Source organism: Babylonia areolata, chromosome 19 (assembly GCF_041734735.1).
Source record: "Babylonia areolata isolate BAREFJ2019XMU chromosome 19, ASM4173473v1, whole genome shotgun sequence".
Taxonomy (NCBI): domain Eukaryota; kingdom Metazoa; phylum Mollusca; class Gastropoda; order Neogastropoda; family Buccinidae; genus Babylonia; species Babylonia areolata.
The window spans coordinates 62,702,614-62,717,530 of record NC_134894.1 but is presented as its reverse complement, the minus strand read 5'-3'; the positions used below and the strand labels follow the sequence as shown (position 1 = coordinate 62,717,530).

Below are 14,917 nucleotides of genomic sequence, written 5' to 3'. Positions count from 1 at the left end.
TTTGCAGGGTCTTCCAAGTTTGCGGTGGCCTTCCTTCAGCTGGCCATACAATAGCATCTTCGGGATCCTGCTGTCTGTCATGCGGACAACGTGTCCTGTCCAGTGTAGTTGACACTGGATCAGCAGGCTTTCGATGCTGGGCAGGCCGCTCCTCTCTAGGACCTGGAGGTTGGAGACCCTGTCTTGCCACTTTATGCCGAGGATCTTTCGTAGGCATCTCTGAAACTGCTCAAGTTGTAGAGTTCACATTTGGATTGCTTTACTAACTTAAAGCCCATCACACCCTCTGGCATGCAGGGCTGCAATGTGAATCTGCCACTCAGTGGAGTGATGGCCTAGAGGTAACGCGTCTGCATTGGAAGCAAAATAATCTGAACATACTGCTTCGAATCCCACAGTCGCCAGTATTTTCTCCCCTTCCACTAGACTTTGAATGGTGGTCTGGACGCTAGTCATTCGGATGAGATGATAAAATGAGGTCCTGTGTGCAACATGCATTTAGCTCATGTAAAAGAACCCACGGCAACAGAATGGTTGTCTCTGGCAAAGTTCTGTTGAAAAATTCCACTTTGACAGGAGAAACGGATAAAATTGCAGGCAGGAAAAAAACAAAAATTTTGCATTCTCTATGTAGCAACACACACTCTTCCTTGGAAGAGCAGCCCGAATTTCAAAGAAAGAAATCTGTTGTGACAAAAATGAGCAATACAATACAGTGATAAACTTTGTTTTGGGCCAGTCGTTGTGAGTGGTACCTCAGCTGTGCCTCAGGGCCTGGAGTTCTGTGACTGTTCTGAGCAAGGTGTTCCTGGACCTCCCTCTATTGTGCCCACCTTTTGGTGTCTGAACAAGGTGTTCCTGGACCTCCCTCTATTGTGCCCACCTTTTGGTGTCTGAACAAGGTGTTCCTGGGCCTTCCTCTCTTGAGCCACCTTTTGGTGTCTGAGCAAGGTGTTCCTGGACCTCCCTCTACTGTGGCCACCTTTTGGTGTCCGGTGAAGGGCTGTCCTGGTGATGTTACCTGGCTGTCCTCACATGATGGTTGTGGAAAAAATTGTATTGCCAAAGGAGGAACTGTGGGGGTTGCTGTCCTCACACGATTGCTGTGGAAGATGCCAAAATAAGGCGCTGATCGTGGGGGTATGGTGGAAACTAGTGCAGTGAAGAGGAGAGAAATGCTGCACAAGAATTAACTACTTTATTTTTTTTTTGCAAGAGAAAGGCACATATTTCAGATCATTTGTTTTGGGGTTTCTTTTTTTTTTTTGGGGGGGGGGGGGGGTTTTTATTTTATTTTTTATATTAAGTGTTTACTGTAGCCTTAGAACAGATCTACCAACAGCACACAGCTATCTGAACAGATCCTACCCAACAGCACACAGCCACCTGAACAGATCTCTAACCCAAAAGCACACGCTATCTGAACAGATCTCTACCCAACAGCACACAGCTATCTGAACAGATCTCTACCCAACAGCACACAGCCACCTGAACAGATCTCTACCCAACACCACACAGCCACCTGAACAGATCTCTACCCAACAGCACACAGCTATCTGAACAGATCTCTACCCAACAGCACACAGCTATCTGAACAGATCTCTACCCAACACCACACAGCCACCTGAACAGATCTCTACCCAACAGCACACAGCTATCTGAACACTAACGCAAACAGATCAAAGCAACACTAGTTACCCTCTTGGCACTAAGCATCTTCAAGCAACACACAGCCTCCAAGTTAGGCAGCTGACAATACATTAAGCAGCAATCGGGCAGCACACACAGCCACCTGAACAGATCTCTACCCAGCAGCACACAGCTATCTGAACAGATCTCTACCCAACAGCACACAGCTATCTGGACAGATCTCTACCCAGCAGCACACAGCTATCTGAACAGATCTCTACCCAACACCACACAGCTATCTGAACAGATCTCTACCCAACAGCACACAGCCACCTGAACAGATCTCTACCCAACAGCACACAGCCACCTGAACAGATCTCTACCCAACACCACACAGCCACCTGAACAGATCTCTACCCAACAGCACACAGCTATCTGAACAGATCTCTACCCAACAGCACACAGCTATCTGAACAGATCTCTACCCAACAGCACACAGCCACCTGAACAGATCTCTACCCAACAGCACACAGCCACCTGAACAGATCTCTACCCAGCAGCACACAGCTATCTGAACAGATCTCTACCCAACACCACACAGCTATCTGGACAGATCTCTACCCAACAGCACACAGCTATCTGAACAGATCTCTACCCAACACCACACAGCCACCTGAACAGATCTCTACCCAACACCACACAGCCACCTGAACAGATCTCTACCCAACAGCACACAGCTATCTGAACAGATCTCTACCCAGCAGCACACAGCTATCTGGACAGATCTCTACCCAGCAGCACACAGCTATCTGGACAGATCTCTACCCAACACCACACAGCCACCTGAACAGATCTCTACCCAACAGCACACAGCTATCTGAACAGATCTCTACCCAGCAGCACACAGCTATCTGAACAGATCTCTACCCAACAGCACACAGCTATCTGGACAGATCTCTACCCAACAGCACACAGCCACCTGAACAGATCTCTACCCAACAGCACACAGCTATCTGAACAGATCTCTACCCAACAGCACACAGCTATCTGGACAGATCTCTACCCAACAGCACACAGCTATCTGAACAGATCTCTACCCAACACCACACAGCCACCTGAACAGATCTCTACCCAACAGCACACAGCTATCTGGACAGATCTCTACCCAACAGCACACAGCTATCTGAACAGATCTCTACCCAACACCACACAGCTATCTGAACAGATCTCTACCCAACAGCACACAGCTATCTGAACAGATCTCTACCCAACAGCACACAGCTATCTGAACAGATCTCTACCCAACAGCACACAGCTATCTGAACAGATCTCTACCCAACAGCACACAGCTATTTGAACAACAGCACACCTGGAACACAAACCCCAAACAAAACCCCTCCTGGATATCAGGGCCCCGGTCAGCAACTCAGATCATTTGTTGACCTTCACTGTACTGCAGGAATGTTTGTATGTAGGCTTCATTCTTCTGCATTATGGGCCTGCACTGCTGTCATGGGGTGGAACAGTAGCCTTGTGGTGACATGCTTGGTGAGAAAGTGAGTGTCCACGTGTTCAAATCTCTTGAGGAGCATTATGGTGGAACAGTAGCCTTGTGGTAACATGCTTGGTGAGAAAGTGAGTGTCCACGTGTTCAAATCTCTTGAGGAGAATTGTGGTGGAATAGTAGCCTTGTGGTGACATGCTTGGTGAGAAAGTGAGTGTGCACGTGTTCAAATCTCTTGAGAATTGTGGTGGAATAGTAGCCTTGTGGTGACATGCTTGGTGAGAAAGTGAGTGTCCACGTGTTCAAATCTCTTGAGGAGAATTGTGGTGGAACAGAAGCCTTGTGGTAACATGCCTGATGAGAAAGTGAGTGTCCATGTGTTCAAATCTCTTGAGGAGAATTGTGGTGGAACAGAAGCCTTGTGGTAACATGCCTGGTGAGAAAGTGAGTGTCCATGTGTTCAAATCTCTTGAGGAGAATTGTGGTGGAACAGAAGCCTTGTGGTAACATGCCTGATGAGAAAGTGAGTGTCCATGTGTTCAAATCTCTTGAGGAGAATTGTGGTGGAACAGAAGCCTTGTGGTAACATGCCTGATGAGAAAGTGAGTGTCCATGTGTTCAAATCTCTTGAGGAGAATTGTGGTGGAACAGAAGCCTTGTGGTAACATGCCTGATGAGAAAGTGAGTGTCCATGTGTTCAAATCTCTTGAGGAGAATTGTGGTGGAACAGAAGCCTTGTGGTAACATGCCTGGTGAGAAAGTGAGTGTCCATGTGTTCAAATCTCTTGAGGAGAATTGTGGTGGAATAGTAGCTTTGTGGTAACATGCCTGATGAGAAAGTGAGTGTCCATGTGTTCAAATCTCTTGAGGAGAATTGTGGTGGAACAGTAGCCTTGTGGTAACATGCCTGATGAGAAAGTGAGTGTCCATGTGTTCAAATCTCTTGAGGAGCATTGTGGTGGAACAGTAGCCTTGTGATAACATGCTTGGTGAGAAAGTGAGTGTCCATGTGTTCGAATCTCTTGAGGAGCATTGTGGTGGAACAGTAGCCTTGTGATAACATGCTTGGTGAGAAAGTGAGTGTCCATGTGTTCAAATCTCTTGAGGAGAATTGTGGTGGAACAGAAGCCTTGTGGCAACATGCCTGATGAGAGAGTGAGTGTCCATGTGTTCGAATCTCTTGAGGAGCATTGTGGTGGAACAGTAGCCTTGTGATAACATGCTTGGTGAGAAAGTGAGTGTCCATGTGTTCAAATCTCTCACGGAGCATTGTACGAAAGGCTCACTCACCGTAAGGAAAGGCTCACTCACCGTAAGGAAAGGCTCGTTCACCGTAAGGAAAGGCTCATTCACCGTTAAGTTTCAGTCGTTATTCTGGGGACAGACAGAAGATGAGAGTCTGTCAAGGGAGCACAGTTGTCTTGGAAAAAAACAAAAAAACAACAACCCCAAAACACCGATCACACAACACATGGTGGCCCACTTTTGGTCGACACCGGAGACCCAGCATTGGAAACAAAAACACATTAAGGAGTCTGGCTTGTGGCGCAGGTGGTGTTGTGTGTGTGTGTGTGTGTGTTTTGTTGTGGTGGTATTTTGGGTTTTTTTTACCATGCTATTTGAAAATGTGTCTGTGACGGTTAGGGGAGGTAAGGGGTGAGAGAGGTGTGTGGACTGCAAGAGTTGTCTGCCCTTCTCCTTACCTGTGTCTGTATCGTCTGCTGCTTGCTTGCGCAAGTGACCTCACATGCATACGCACGTGCGCGCACATACACACACACTGACACACACACACACACACTCACACATACACACACACACTCACACACACACACACACACACACACACACACACATGTACACACACACACATACACAGTGTACACACACACACGCACACGCATGTACACACACACATGTACACACACACACAATGTACACACACACACAATGTACACACACACACACACACACACAATGTACACACACATACACACACACACACACACACACACACATATGTACACACACACACACACATATGTACACACACACACACACACACACACACACAATGTACACACTTACACACACACACACACACACACACACACACACACACACACACACACATATGTACACATGTACACACACACACATGTACACACACACACACGCACCCTACCCCCTATCTCCATATATCTGTCTCCCCGTCCCTCTCTATCTCCATCTATCTGTCTCCCCCTCCCTCTCTATCTCCATCTATCTGTCTCCCCCTCCCTCTCTATCTCCATCTATCTGTCTCCCCCTCCCTCTCTATCTCCATCTATCTGTCTCCCCCTCCCTCTCTATCTCCATCTATCTGTCTCCCCCTCCCTCTCTATCTCCATCTATCTGTCTCCCCCTCCCCCTTCTATCTCCATCTATCTGTCTCCCCCTCCCCCTTCTATCTCCATCTATCTGTCTCCCCCTCCCCCCCTCTATCTCCATCTATCTGTCTCCCCCTCCCCCTTCTATCTCCATCTATCTGTCTCCCCCTCCCCCTTCTATCTCCATCTATCTGTCTCCCCCTCCCCCCTCTATCTCCATCTATCTGTCTCCCCCTCCCCCCTCTATCTCCATCTATCTGTCTCCCCCTCCCCCCTCTATCTCCATCTGTCTGTCTCCCCCTCCCCCCTCTATCTCCATCTGTCTGTCTCCCCCTCCCCCCTCTATCTCCATCTGTCTGTCTCCCCCTCCCCCCTCTATCTCCATCTGTCTGTCTGTCTCCCCCTCCCCCCCTCTATCTCCATCTATCTGTCTCCCCCTCCCCCCCTCTATCTCCATCTGTCTGTCTCCCCCTCCCCCCTCTATCTCCATCTGTCTGTCTGTCTCCCCCTCCCCCCCTCTATCTCCATCTGTCTGTCTCCCCCTCCCCCCTCTATCTCCATCTGTCTGTCTGTCTCCCCCTCCCCCCCTCTATCTCCATCTGTCTGTCTGTCTCCCCCTCCCCCCCTCTATCTCCATCTGTCTGTCTCCCCCTCCCCCCTCTATCTCCATCTGTCTGTCTCCCCCTCCCCCCTCTATCTCCATCTGTCTGTCTGTCTCCCCCTCCCCCCTCTATCTCCATCTGTCTGTCTGTCTCCCCCTCCCCCCTCTATCTCCATCTGTCTGTCTGTCTCCCCCTCCCCCCCTCTATCTCCATCTGTCTGTCTGTCTCCCCCTCCCCCCTCTATCTCCATCTGTCTGTCTGTCTCCCCCTCCCCCCTCTATCTCCATCTGTCTGTCTGTCTCCCCCTCCCCCCTCTATCTCCATCTGTCTGTCTGTCTCCCCCTCCCCCCTCTATCTCCCCACCACTTTTCTTTCTTTTTCCATCCGTCTGTCTCTCCATCTTCCTCTTTTCTCACTCCACACACCCTGTCCACCCACGCCCCCCCCGACACCCCACTGAAACAAATTGGGGTACGTGTGTGTGTGAATGACTGGCTGCTCGTATGGACTGGAAACACTTACACACATTAACCACAGACAGGCATGAAGTATGAAGGGAGTTTGCCTTGCGAGCCTTGCTGTTACCTTTACAGTATCACACCTCCTGTCTCTGTTAATCAGGCCCTTGAACCACATCGCTGCAGGTGGGGGTGTGATGTCTCACGACAACAGCCTCCATAAAGTCAGATCAGGCGTCAGTGGCTTTCATTCAGTTGCTGAATGACGGAGTCTTGGGAGGGGGGCACGACTGACGTTTCTTCAACTTTCAAACGTTCAGGAGGAAAAGCGAGGGAGGTTTTTGGGTGTTTTTTTTGAGTGGAGTGTTGATCTGACTGGAGCGAGTCGTCTGACATCAGGTATTTTAATGAACTTAAAAAATTGAATTAAAAAAAAAAGGGGGGGGGGGGGGTTGTGAGATCATGTTTGTAGCTGACATGGCATATAAGGCAGTCAGAAGTAACTAACGTTGAGGTGTTAGGTGCTGTACCATGACAAACTGATGCAAACCAAGCCTGTGTTTGCTTCTCTTGGCCAAAATTTCACGGCAGCTGAACTACGTGGCTGACATGGCATATAAGGCAGTCACAAGTAAACTAACTTGATTCTTGGTTTGTTTTTTTTCCCCAGTCTGATAAGTAATTTGGGAGGGGGTGGTGGTGGGGTGGAGGTATGTGTGTGGGTGGTGGGAGAGGAGGTGGTTGTTGTTGTTGTTGTTGGTTACGTGTTTGTAGGGTTAGTCACAATGCAGGACACTGACTTGTTTTTCCTTTCTCTGGATTTTGGACAAGGATAATGTTCAGGTGGTGGTGTTGCCGTGACTTCTGTAATGTTCAGTTCACACATGTGAGAGGGCCTCTGTCGGTCCAGGGTGTTGGTTACTGCAAAAACAGACATGATTGTTGTTTTTTCATTGTCTCTTCCATTAATAATAATAATAATGGATACTTATATAGCACACTATCCAGAAATCTGCTCTAGGTGCTTTACAAAAACACTTTTGCTAACATAAAACATTATATCTATGTTACATACACACACCAAAATGTGACCACGCACACACATGCACACACACACACACACACACACACACACACACACACACACACACACACACCACACACACACACACACACACACAATCTGCATACATACATTTTCACATACATGTGTATCTAACAGCTATCCTAACACATACGCACACATAGGCAGGCACAAACTTACATAAACACACGCACACACAATACACATTCATATACATGTATGTGGTTATGTACACATACGTACATATGTATACACACATAGTCAAGCACAGCTAACGCAAAGGAAGTGGACCTGCCACAATTGAACTTATTGCTGAGGGAAAAGGTGGGTTTTGAGACGAGATTTAAAAGATGCGAGGGAATCAGAATGACGGAGGTTATCAGGGAGCTTGTTCCACGTCTTTGGCGATTGAAAAGAAAACGATCTGTGTCCATATGTCTTCTATTGTTACAACAGATTTCTCTGTGTGAGATATGGTCACTTTGGTGGAGTGCCACCTTTGTTTCTTCTTTGCGTTCTGTCTGCAGTTGTATTTATTTATTCTCCTATCAGAGTGGATGTTTCTACAGAATTCTGCCAGGGACCACCCTTCAGTTGCCATGGGTTCTTTTACGTGAGTTTAAGTGCATGCCGCACCCAGGACCTCAGTTTATGGTCTCATTCGAATGACTAGCATCCAGACCACCACTCAAGGTCAGGTGGAGGGGGGTGGAGGGGGGGAGAAAATAGGGGTGAGTGTGGGGTTCGATCCTGTGTGGTCAGATTCTCTCACTTCCAAGGCGGATGCGTGTCCACCAGGCCACCAGACCACACAGTTGTTGGAAAACAATTCACAAAACAAGCGACAACTACAACAACAACAACCAAAGAAGGAAGGAAAGAAAAATAAACCCTTTTGTGCATGACGAATCTTTTAGAACAGTTCATTGTCATGTTTTTGAAGCAAGTGTACCATCAAAACAACCATCTACATGATCTAGTCATTAGCCCTACCCACATGTAATATGCAGCTTTTGTTCCAACGTGTGTGTGTGTGAGAGAGAGAGAGAGTTTGTGTGTGTGTGTGTGTGTGCAGTGCATGCATGTGTGAGTATGCACAAGTTTTTATATTGATATGCACTTGTATGTATCCAATTTCTACTGTATCTGTGTTTGTGTAGGATTTTCAGTTTATGTTTGTACCTTGTTATGTACTATCCCTCCCCCAATATTTCTTGTGACTCCGGCACACTTGGTAATAAAAGCATATTCTGTTCTATTCTATTGTAAAACAAGAGCTCGGCTGAGGTCGTGGACGGTTGACGATATATATATATATATATATATATATATATATATATATATATATATATATATAATTGAGACTGCCAAGCCCGTGCACAAGTACAAAGCATCATAGGAACACATCAATGCTCACGTTACATTTCAGTGTGCAGTCAGGGCAGATGAGCTTTGCGGAAAATTAGGTTGCAGCAAAGGGAGAAAAAAAAGTATTGCCACAACTGGATTATGAATGAAATGCATCTTTAGGGGAAAAAGTTTTCAGTCTTCAGATTTTTTACGCCCTCTTTGAGGGAAAGCTGAAGTTTGACCATAGATAAGCACGATAAGCATTTGCTCATGGAGTTCCAGGGGGCACTTCAGTGATGCATTGTGTGCATGTCCCATGTGCTTGTGTTCAGGGAAATTGATGGAAGATACAGAGGAGCCAGGCTCTGGTAGTTTTTGACTCACTTGTGTAAACAAAGTGAGTCTCTGTTTTAACCCGTTGTTCGGTTGTCTGTGTGTGTGTCTGTGTGTCCATGGTAAACTTTAATATTGACATTTTCTCTGCAAATACTTTGTCAGTTGACACCAAATTAGGCATAAGAATAGGAAAAATTCAGTTCTTTACAGTCATCTTGTTTAAAACAATATTGCACCTCTGGGATGGGCACAAAAAAAAAAGAAAAGAAAAAAAAGAAGCCTAATAGTATGCAAACTGCATTTACTGTTATATTTTTTGTATTCTCTAGACTTGGCACTTTGATCTGATATTCTGACCCAACAACAAGAGCAGTCATTATTATCAGTTTTTGTTCAAACAGGAACTTCTTTTGCTAAGCATGGAAGTTTTATTTATTTTGCAAACGTTTTGGTGCAGATAGTAAAAAAAAGAGGGAAATTAATCTGTAATTAATGCTAGGGGACTTAATTTTCTTTAAACTGATCTTTCTCATCTTAAACATTACGTTTTGAAATTATACTCGATACATAAAAAGCTTGGATTTTTTTTAAAGTGTATCACAAGTGAGTGTTGAAGGCCTTGCCTCTCTTGTTCTTTCATTTTGTTATTGGCGGAGACAGCACCAGTGGCAGAAGAAAGGTGCAGACACAGGCTGGTATTTAGTGATGAAGACCAGGCTGTCTTCACCATTGTGCTTCTAGTTTTGGCCATCCTTTTGCGCAGAACATTGGCCACGATTGTGGTTCTAGTTTTGGCCATCCTTTGCACAGAACATTGGCCACGATTGTGGTTCTAGTTTTGGCCATCCTTTGCACAGAACATTGGCCACGATTGTGGTTCTAGTTTTGGCCATCCTTTGCACAGAACATTGGCCACGATTGTGGTTCTAGTTTTGGCCATCCTTTTGCGCAGAACATTGGCCACGATTGTGGTTCTAGTTTTGGCCATCCTTTGCACAGAACACTGGCCACAATTGTGGTTCTAGTTTTGGCCATCCTTTGCGCAGAACATTGGCCACTATTGTGGTTTTAGGCCTTGTTGTACACAGAACCTTGGCCATTATTGTGGTTCTAGTTTTGGCCATCCTTTGCACAGAACCTTGGCCACTATCATGGTTTTAGTTTTGGCCTTGTTGTGCACAGAACCTTGGCCACTGTCATAGTTTTAGTTTTAGCCTAGTTGTGCACAGAACCTTGGCCACTGTCGTAGTTCTAGTTTTGGCCTGGTTGTGCACAGAACCTTGGCCACTATCGTGGTTTTAGTTTTGGCCTGGTTGTGCACAGAACCTTGGCCACTATTGTGGTTCTAGATTTGGCCATCCTGTGCACAGAACCTTGGCCACTATCATGGTTCTAGTTTTGGCCATCCTGTGCACAGAACCTTGGCCACTATTGTGGTTCTAGTTTTGGCCATCCTGTACACAGAACCTTGGCCACTATTGTGGTTCTAGTTTTGGCCATCCTGTGCACAGAACATTGGCCACTATTGTTTTAGTTTTGGCCATCCTGTGCACAGAACATTGGCCACTATTGTGGTTTTAGTTTTGGACTGATTGTGCACAGAAACATGGCCACTATTGTGGTTCTAGTTTTGGCCATCCTGTGCACAGAACCTTGGCCACTATTGTGGTTCTAGTTTTGGCCATCCTGTGCACAGAACCTTGGCCACTATTGTGGTTCTAGTTTTGGCCATCCTGTGCACAGAACATTGGCCACTATTGTTTTAGTTTTGGCCATCCTGTGCACAGAACCTTGGCCACTATTGTGGTTTTAGTTTTGGCCTGATTGTGCACAGAACCTTGGCCACTATTGTGGTTTTAGTTTTGGCCATCCTGTGCACAGAACATTGGTCACAGTTGTGGTTTTAGTTTTGGCCATCCTGTGCACAGAACATTGGCCACTATTGTGGCTTTAGTTTTGGCCATCCTGTGCACAGAACATTGGCCACTATTGTGGTTTTAGTTTTGCCCATCCTGTGCACAGAACATTGGCCACTATTGTGGTTTTAGTTTTGCCCATCCTGTGCACAGAACATTGGCCACTATTGTGGTTTTAGTTTTGGCCATCCTGTGCACAGAACATTGGCCACTATTGTGGTTTTAGTTTTGGCCATCCTTTGCACAGAGTATTGGCATTAAAGGTGGAAATTACAATGCAGCTTTTTATGAATTTTTAGAATTCTGATCACTTGTGAATTTATTATGATGAAAATTTTAAGATGTTTCCCGTTGTAAACCACTCTGTTAAATTCTTATCACTTGTGAAGTTTGTGAGGATGGAAATTTAAGGTGTACGCCATAGCAGAGTGGGGGTTTTTTGGGTTTTTTTTTTCAAGGCAGCCTGTTGTGAGTTAAAATTCTGATAGTCAATGCTTTCAGTGCCTGAATTGTGATACCACACCCTCATATCTGTCGGAACTTGTCAACCCGTACTTGCCAAACGGAACATTGAGATCTCTTGACTCCTCCCAGCAAACTGTTCCCTGATACTTCAACTTCTGTGTAAAGAGGTCATTTTCCATCTTTGGTCCAACTACTTGGAACTCTTTGCCTATTGCTCTCAGACAAACAACTCATCTATTTTTTTAGGTAAATCTTAAAACGTGTCTCTTAAACAAAAAACAACAAAAAAACAACAACAAAAAATAAGTTGTCATGACCCAAATAGTGCTGTTGTCCCAGGCTCATGGCCATGTGTGTGATGTGGGTGAGTAGATAGAATGGGGGTGGGTAGATGGATGGTGGTGGTGTGGTTCAAAAGGGAGAATGACTGCTGATTTTTACCCCTTTTAAAAACCTCTTTTATCCAAAACGTCATTTTACCATTTTTGCAAATCTGTTGCATGCAAATCCTAATTATGCTCCTATTTACATGTGTATGTTTTAATTGAAAATTGCTGCTATTATCTCAGCTGTTAAATCAAGTTAGTGTGTGTGTGTGTGTGTGTGTGTGTGTTGGAGTGTAACAGTTGTAGTATTGAGAGTATGCTACTATGTGGGTTTTGTGCATCGTGTTTTTATAATATCAATGATTGTTTTATTAGTCTTTCACACTTTCATATGTTTGTACTACTTTTTGTGTGTTTCTCATTTCTCTTTAAGTACTGAATTTGCAAAGCACCTAGAGCTTGCCTATACTTGTATTATAGTGATATATGAAAATAGAATATTATTATTAATATTATATTGTAGTTTGTCAGTCTTTATGGTGAAGTGTTAAAAGGGTATAGTAGTAGACTCTTTTTTGTCAGTCTTTATGGTGAAGTGTTAAAAGGGGATAGTAGTAGACTTTGTCAGTATTTATGGTGAAGTGTTAAAAGGGGATAGTAGTAGACTTTTCTTTGTCAGTCTTTTTATGGTGAAGTGTTAAAAGGGGATAGTAGTAGACTTTTCTTTGTCAGTCTTTTTATGGTGAAGTGTTAAAAGGGTACAGTAGTAGACTTTTCTTTGTCAGTCTTTTTATGGTGAAGTGTTAAAAGGGGATAGTAGTAGACTTTTCTTTGTCAGTCTTTTTATGGTGAAGTGTTAAAAGGGTACAGTAGTAGACTTTTCTTTGTCAGCCTTTTTATGGTGAAGTGTTAAAAAAGGTATAATAGTAGACTTTGTCAGTCTTTATGGTGAAGTGTTAAAAGGGTATAGTAGTAGACTTTTCTTTTAAGTCTTTTTATGGTGAAGTGTTAAAAGGGGATAGTAGTAGACTTTGTCAGCCTTTTTATGGTGAAGTGTTAAAAGGGTATAGTAGTAGACTTTTCTTTTCTTCTTTCTGCTCTCTCCCTTCTCCCTCACCTTCTCCAGTCCTCGTTTTGAAAATCTGGTGGTGGTGGTGGTGTAAAAGGTGGCGTGGCAGACGTGGCTGTCCAGTCCTTGACTCCAGGATGTTCTGTGTGCCCCAGATTGTTACGTGAGGGGAAGGTTTGAGCAGATTGTAGCAGAGGAAGTTGACAGATAACGATACATGCAGGCAATAGGAAGAGAGAGGGGAGAAGAGAGGGAAGCAAGCGGCGTGGGACTGTATACATGTGTACGCGTAATTTGCCTTATTTGGCAGGTTTTGACAGTTTTATGTCAGTACATTCGTGTGGACTTAAAAAAAAAATTAATGTCGCCCCCCCACTCGGATAAGGCTTCGTATAAACATGCGTCCCAGATGCTTGAAAACTCGAAGGAAAGCCGTGTCGCTGGGATGTTCTGAAAATTTAAAGAAAAGATCAAGATTCAACACATGTGTGAAAAGTGTAAATACTGGTCGGGAGTTTCAGTCTGACGTTGGAATCGCCTGCAGAGAAAAGGGGTTATTTCCCTTCTTCCCTTTTTGACGCAGAAACTGTGAGTTGGTGCGCCTGCCATGGTGTATGTGTAGCTTTTAGTTCAGGTTACAGGAAAAAGAGTCCCGGACACCTCCAAGAATTTCAACTCATCAGAACTCTTGTTTGAGCTGCAACATTGGGGTCGTTGTGTGAACACGTCTGGGGGTTTTGTTTTTTTGGTTTTGTTTTGTAAATATTGTTTTCTTGTACTCAAGATGATATTGATTCACCTTTCGTGTTTTATTTCAGTTTCTTAGTCTCAGGTGCAAAATCATAGTAGCAAAAATTAGGGGGGGGGTGTCAATATATTAACGCTTCTCCTGGTACAGTTGGCATTTCATTAAAATACGTGTGTGTGTGTGTGTGTGTGTGTGCTTGCGCGCTCTCTCGATATTCGAGTGAAAAAGAGCCAGCTCGCGCGCGTTTGTCAAAATACAGCCCATTTCATGCACGTGATGCAGATAAATCTTAGTTACTTCCGGTTGTCTCGACTACTTGATTAAAACGAAACGTTTCGCTGACAGATCTAAATAACGTGCAACAACTACATATGGGTATGTGGAGAGTATTTGCGCATTATGTTCTAACAGAGAAGAAGGCATTTTTACTCAGTCTGCAGTGGTTTCTGTTTTTGTTGCCTCAAGTGTCGAATGTGTCCAGCGGTTCATTGTTTTAGATGAATTATCACGACAGTGATCCCCCCACCCCCACCCCGAAGGCCAGTTAGTACATGGATGTTACTGACATCAGGGAGTGAAATATGTCGTTTTGATCAATTCCAGACAGACCCATAATGTCACAACAAGTGCGCTGCTCGTTCTGTCAGGAACCTGCCTCGATTTGATGAAAACCATATTGCCTTGCCACATATTTGACTTGGCTCCCAGATCTAAATGATCTAAATCTAGCTCCCAGATCTAAATGATCTAAATCGGGAAGGGGGGGGGGGGGTAGCTTAGGGATAGGGGCCGTTTAATTATGTGTAATGGAGCAGCCAGTTTTGCACCAGATGAAGGTGTCCCAAAGTGTAATTTGATGTTACCCCATATCTGCTCCAGAAAAAGAAAATGGAAGTGCAGGGCAAAAAATAAAATAGATAACAATTGTTGGAAGAAGAAAAAAAGTATCAAAACGAAAATGTAAGCCAAAGTGAAATTACTCAACCCAACAGACCAAACAAACCAAACCCCAAAATCTACAGCAACAATAAAGAGTTTTGGATGGCGATACTGATTTTGTT

The 14,917-nt window shown here is 44.8% G+C and overlaps 1 protein-coding gene across 5 annotated transcripts in view; it reads left to right on the top strand.

Moving 5' to 3' along the window:
* LOC143293917 (putative transporter YutK) overlaps window positions 1-14,917 on the top strand; it is a 56,028-nt gene that overhangs the window by 12,528 nt on the left and 28,583 nt on the right. For 2 of the 5 annotated variants that reach the window (XM_076605293.1, XM_076605291.1), the window contains exon 1: window positions 6,770-6,961. The exons of 2 other annotated variants lie outside the window; for them this stretch is intronic. The gene's annotated coding sequence lies outside the window, so the exon portion shown is untranslated. Of the gene's footprint in view, window positions 1-6,769; window positions 6,962-13,326; window positions 13,697-14,917 lie in introns of those variants that run through there. One more of the 5 variants, XM_076605294.1, reaches the window with a different exon arrangement.